Source organism: Hylobates moloch, unplaced genomic scaffold (genome assembly GCF_009828535.3).
Source record: "Hylobates moloch isolate HMO894 unplaced genomic scaffold, HMol_V3 SCAFFOLD_51, whole genome shotgun sequence".
Taxonomy (NCBI): Eukaryota; Metazoa; Chordata; class Mammalia; order Primates; family Hylobatidae; genus Hylobates; species Hylobates moloch.
In genome coordinates this window covers 717,636-724,530 of record NW_026652326.1, presented here as the reverse complement: position 1 = coordinate 724,530, position 6,895 = coordinate 717,636, and positions in this window count along the sequence as shown.

Below are 6,895 nucleotides of genomic sequence, written 5' to 3'. Positions count from 1 at the left end.
AGGAAAGGAAAAGAAAAAGCAGCAATAGATAGCCCCATGAGCCCTTTTATTTTATAAGTGGGAAAATGGAGGCCCGGGTAGTAGAGCGGCACCTGTCCTGCAAGTGGTCAGGACAAGGCTGAGATTAGGCCTTAGGTCCCCTGGCTCATGGGAGCCATCCTTCTACCAGCCTTCCAGCCAGTCTGAACCCCTTTGTTCATGCCCTGGGGCTCTCTGTCCCCTACAGTTCATTCTCCAGGCAGAAGCCAGAGTGATCTTTTAAAATGTTAGGTCAACCCCCTATTTAAAGCTATTCTGTGACTTTTAATAGCAATCAGAATAAAACCCAACGTTCTTATACTACATGATACAGCCCCTGCCAGTGTCCCCAAACTTCTCATCAGAGCTCTCGGTGGAACCTGTTAGCTCTAGGCACAATGGCCTTCTTTCTGCTCCTTGGCCATGCCAAGCACCCACTTCAAGGCCTTTGCACCTGCTGTTCTCTCTGTCTGGAAACTTCTTCTCTGGAATCTTCTTATTGCTATATCTTTCTCACCACTAGATCTAGGCTTCAATGTCCCTTCCTCAGAGAGAGCTGCCGGACTGCTTATCTAATACAGCATCCCCCTGCCACAAGCCACTCTCAAGCTCATTGACAAGCTTTAGTTTAGAGGAAAGAAATCTTTCTTTAGAGCATTTAACACGATTGGAAATAAAATATTTACCTGTTTATTTATAGTTTTTCTTTGCTCACTATTTGTTTGCCTTAAGAGTGAAAGAGCTTTCTTATCTTTTTGTTCTCTTCTGCATGGAGTCATCATTCATTCATTTGTTCACTCACTTATTCAGCTGTATTTACTGGATTCACTTGTAACTGACGATTCCAAAGAAACCTACATTCCAGTAAAGAAAGTAAAATAATAAACACATGGGCAAATAAATGATAGATTATATCTCTTAGGAATGTGAAAAGTATTACATTTTTAAAATTTAAAACAGTTTATTAGTGTAAGGTTCTGAGCCCAATGCCTGGTACTTAGTATCTGCTTTGCAAACATTGAAGTTTTGTGCTAACTCAGCACTAGAGACTCTTAGGTAAACCTGTCTTCAATGAATTTATAGTCAAATGCAGGAGACTGATGTGTTTAAAGATAAATTATATTAGATGGGGCTACTATCTCTTTAGAGAGGTTATCTGAGGCCAAGAGGCCATTGATAAGATCATCGAGCCTGTGGGAGATGTTTGGATGAGCAGTCATGCCCAGCAAGAGGTTAGAGAAGATGACCTCTTAAGGCCTCCTGCTAGCCTGACCCTGTTTTGCTTGCTCCATGAGGTGGCTCCCATTCAGCCAGAGCTGTTTAAATGGGTGTAGACCATACAGGGGGAAAATTACATGCAGTTACTCCTGCAACACTCATTTGCCTGCTAACTTGGTGCCATTTACAAATGGTTTTCACATAGTCTTTAGAGTAGGGCTTCTCAACCTGGGGGAAGAAATCTTGAAATTGCACACATCATACTTTGTGGGTATACAAGAAAATATACCTACATTTTTTTTTCCTGAGGAGAAGGACAATAGCTTTCATCAGTGTTTCCAGGGCATTTTGTGTCACAAGCACCTCTTAGTTAAGTTGACAACACTTAGGGTATTTCAGAATTATGAACCTATCTTCTAATTTCTTTAAAAATACAAAGCTTTCCTCCTAATTTGGGGTGAGATTTCTAAACCTACTAAATTCATATAGTTTTATATTTGATGATTCAATAAATATTTATTGAGCAACAGGTAAGGCCCAGCATTGCTGAAGGTTCTGCAAAAACAGCAAGGCCATGTCAAAGGAAGTTCCTGCTCTAAGGTTCCCTTCTGGGAAGCAAGGAGAGAAGAGACTAAACAAGTAAAGAAACACAAGATAACCTCAGTTGGTGCTAAGTGCTCTGGAGAAATGAAAGCTGAGTGATACCATAGAGAAGGAAGAGGGCATTACTTCCTATTGAATAGTCAGGGAAGGTCTCTGCCAAGGGAGCATTATAGCAGACACCTGAATTGACAAGATAGAGTCAGCTAAACAAAGATTCAGGAGAAGAATATTTCAGGCATTTTAAGCAAAGACAATGGCTTATGCAAATGTTCTGAGGCAGAAATCAGCCTGGTGGATTTCAAGGATGCAATGAGGCAGTGTGGCTCTAGAGTCATGAATAGGGGGAGAGGTGATATAAGATGAAGCAGAAACATAGATGGAGGCAGGATCTCCTAGGGCCTGGGAAGACTTGATTAAGAGTTTGAATTGGATTTTCATGTCGTGGGAAATCACTGGAAGTTATTACCAAGGCCTCATAGTTTCCCATGGCATGAGATGCTTCTGACAATATGAATGTGTTCATCTATTTGGACAGAATAGCAACGCACCCTTATTCTTTTAAGAAAAGACATTGGGTGTGGCCTTCCAAATTGAGTTTAGAATATCACTTTGTATCCCATAAATATGTACAATTTTGTGTCAATTAAAAATAAAACAAACCAAAATACCCTCATCAACAAGCCCTGCAGTTGAAAGATACTCCGCTAAGATACGCTGAGAGAATGCAAGGCCACCTATGCTTCAAGAATGCAATCTTTTCTATTACGATGCAAAGCAGCTTAGCTCACCAGTGCCTTCAACCTCTGCATCATAGATGGGGAAAGTTGGTGCAACTCTGCATAAGCAGACAGCCTCTTAGAGCATTTTTCTCAAAATAAAGTTTATCTTTCCTCAGATTTTAAATGATCCTTTATTTCTAGAAGAAAACAAATCAATAAAAGCATGCACATAGCTCTGTGCTTACATTTATAAAATTAATTTAGGAATGGTTTTTTTAAAAAGTTAGTGTAAAACAGGTCTATCCCAAATTGGGTTCTTTAGGAAGCAGACTCTGAGATAGAGATTATCAAGTGGGAAGTTTATAAAGGAAGACTCTTGAGATCAACACCTGTGAGGGAAAATGAGGAAGCAGAATTGGGGCTGAGGGAGTGGCTGGGCTGTGATGCTGTCACAGTAATGCAGTGATTCCATGGGGACCTCTGAAGCTGGGCTGGCTCTTCAGAATGGTCCTCAGTTGAGTGAGGAAACCAGGGCTTTACATCACTGCTCCAGACTAAATATCTTATGTAGACTACCTCTAGAAGGAATGGACTTGGGCAAGGCAGCTTTCTTTAGCTGAGGCACTATCTGAAGAAGGCTGATAGCTGAGGACTCTTTAGTATGGTAGGCAGTAGCCCAACAGCTGGGGCAACAGTTTTCTTCTCCAAAGGTGGATCTGTGGGGGAAATATGGGTGTAAAGTGAAAAAGAAAAGCATCCCTTTTCCCTACTTTTTATACTCCATCTACTCCACAGAGGAACCATGTTTGATTTTTAGTTTCTCCAAGTTGATTTCAAATGTCCACATGCAATGCACACAACTCTACTTCTTGGTCTACGAATTCTGAACAGTGTTTGTCAGCTTCCTAATAAGAAAGATGAGGGTCTGAACTAATTCTCCCCATGTCCTCCTTCCAATTTTGTTAGGTATATTATTTCAAGTTTTTCTGTTGGGGGACTTTATATCTGTAAAATAATGTATTTCTATTTTCAAATTTATTAACATTACATTGTATCATCCCTCTTGACATTGCAAGATGAAGGATATTAGCAATTCTATATAGCCCTCCAACTTTCTTTAATTCCTGTTAGTCATAGGATTATTTTCACACTTGTGAGGTTTATAACACTTTATGTTCTGTAAGTATAATCAATAATCAATGTTTTCCTATAAGTTAAAACCTGATAAACTGCAGTGAAAATATTATGATTGTGTAAATACATTTGTTACCACAGGGTTTATCCTGTTATTTGACCATAGTAAGGTAACATATTCATAGATTAAGAGATCATTTTGTGGTTATCTTTGATGGGGGGCATTATTCTCTCTACCACGTATGGTGATCCTCTATTGATAGAATCCTGTGTCTTTTATTGGTCTTTTTTCATTTGCTGTAGTATATTGTTAAAAAAAAATTGGGGGAGAGATATGCAGGAAAAAACCTTGAGTCTTTACATGTCTGAAAAATATCTTTACCCCATCCTCTCATTATTTGTATAGTTGAACTGGGTATAAAAGTCTAGACTCAAACATTTTAAAAATAATGTTCAGATCCATCCATTTTCTTCCTGTATTCTGTATTATTTGTAACAAGTCAGATGAAGCTTTGTCTTTGTAGATAACCTGTTCTTACTCTCTGTAAGTTTTTATAAGAATATTTTGAAATGTGGGGTTTTTTTCCAATCCTGCACAGTATTTGGCGTTTCTGTTCAATATGAACTTTCATATGTAAAATATTTTCAGCTATAGTTTTTATTTTTTAACAGCTTTATTGAGATATCATTTACATATGGGCATATCTTAGAGACATTGAAGGTTCAGTTCCAGACTCTTATAATAAAGCAAATATCACAATAAAGTGAGTAAAAAAAATTTTTTGTTTTCCCAGTGCATAGAAAAGTAATGTTTATACTGTATTGTAGTGTATTAAGTAAACAATAGTATTATTGTTAAAATGTACATATCTTAATTAAAAATATGTTATTGCTAAACAATGCTAACACTCTTCTGAGCCTTTAGTGAGTTGTAATTTTTTGCTGGTTAATGATCTTGCCTCAATGTTGTCAGTCAGATGACTGCCTACAGATCAGGGTGGTGGTTGCTAAAGACTGGGGTGACTGTGGCAATTTTTAAAAATAAGACAACAGTGAAGTTTGCCACATCAGTGGACTTTTCCTTTCATGAAAGATTTCCCTGTAGCATGCGATGCTATTTGATAGTATTTTACCCATAGTAGTACTTCTTTCAAAATTAGAGTTAATCTCTCAGACCCTGCCACTGCTTTATTAACTAAGTTTATGTATTATAATATTCTAAATCCTTCGTTGTCATTTCAACAATGTTTGTGGCATCATCACCAGGAGTAGATCCCATCTCAAGAAGCCACTTTCTTCATTCATACATAAGAAATAAGTTCTCATTCATTCGAGTTTGATCATGAGATTGCAGTTATTCAGTCACACATTTTTGGGTTCTATTTCTAATTCTAGTTTTCCTTTCTTTTCTTTTTTTTCTTTTTTTTTTTTTTTTGAGGCAGAGTCTCACTCTATGGCCCAGGCTGGAGTGCAATGGCACGATCTTGACTCACCGCAACCTCTGCCTCCCAGGTTCAAGCCATTCTCCTGCCTCAGCCTTCCAAGTAGCTGGGACCACAGGCACCTGCCACCACGCCCAGCTAATTTTTTGTATTTTTAGTAGAGATGAGGTTTTGCCGTGTTGGGCAGGCTGGTCTTGAACTCCTGACTTCAGGTGATCTGCCTGCCTCGGCCTCCCAAAGTGCTGGGATTACAGGCGTGAGCCACCCCACTCACCTAATTTTAATTTTCTTAATATTTCCATGGCATCTGCAATTACTTCCTCCACTGAAGTCTTTAACCCCTAATACTCATCCACAAGCATTGGAATAAACCTCTTCTAAACTGCTGTTAATGTTGGTATTCATGAGTCATGAATGTCCTTAATGATATCTAGAATGGTGAATCCTTTTGCAGAGGGTTTTTAATTACTTTGCTCAGATCCATCAGAGGAATTAAAATTTGCAGCAGCTACAGCTTTTTGAAACGTATTTATTAAATAATAAGGTTTGAAAGTCAAAAGTACTCATTGATCTATGGGCTGCAGAGTACATGTTGTGTTAGCAGGCATGAAAACAACCTTAATCTCTTTGTATGTCCTAATCAGAGCTCTTAGGTGACCAGGTGCATTGTCAGTGAGTCATAATATGTTGAAAGGAATCTTTATGTTCTGAGCAGTAGGTCTTAACAGTGGGCTTAAAATATTCACTAAACCACGTGTAAACAATTGTACTGTCATCTAGCCTTTACTCCACTTAAAGAGCAGGCACAGCAGAATTAGCACAATTCTTAAGGGTCCTAAGATTTTTGGCATGGCAGAAGAGCATTGGCTTCAACTTAAAGTCACCAGCTCCATTAGTTCCTCACAGGATAATCAGCCTGTCTTTTGAAACTTTGAAGCCAGACATTGACTTCTCTTTAGCTATGAAAGTCCTAGGCGGCATCTTCTTCCAATAGAAGGCTGTTTCATCTACATTAACAATCTGTTGTTTAATATAGCCACCTTCATCAATGATCTTAGCTAGACCTTCTGGATAATTTGCTGCAGCTTTTACATCAGCACTTACTGCTTCACCTTGCACCTTTATGTTATAAAGATGGCTTCTTTCTTCCTTCCTTAAACTTCATAAACCATTTTCTGCTAGCTTCAAACATTTATTCTGCAGCTTCTTCACCTCTCTCAACCTTCATAGAATTTAAGAGAGTGAAGAATAGCTGCTAGGAGGAACTGGGTGTATATGCCTCTTTGTTAATGTCTTTCCAGAGAAGATCTCCAAAGACATCTTAGAAACCTAGCCAAGCTCTCTTTACATCTCCTTGACTTGAACTTTGCCATGTGCTCATTCCCAACCCAAGCATTGAGAAAGAGGGAAATATATTCTGAATAACTTCCAATGTTTCTTAATTTAGGAACTATGGCCATTTTGGTTAAGATAATTCTTGACTGTAAGCAACTGCTCATGCATCTCAGGACATTTAGTGTTCCTGGTATCTGTCCACAAAATGTCAATAACACCACTTGTATTGGTTGTATTATTGCCACTAAAACAACTTGCCACAAAGTTAATGGCTTACAGTGACACAAATTTATTCTCTTATAGATCTGGAGATCAGACATTTTATTTAATTTAATTTATTTTATTTTATTTTATTTTTGAGATGGAGTCTCTCCCTGTCACCCAGGCTGGAGAGCAGCAGTAAAATCTCTGCTCATGGCAACCTCT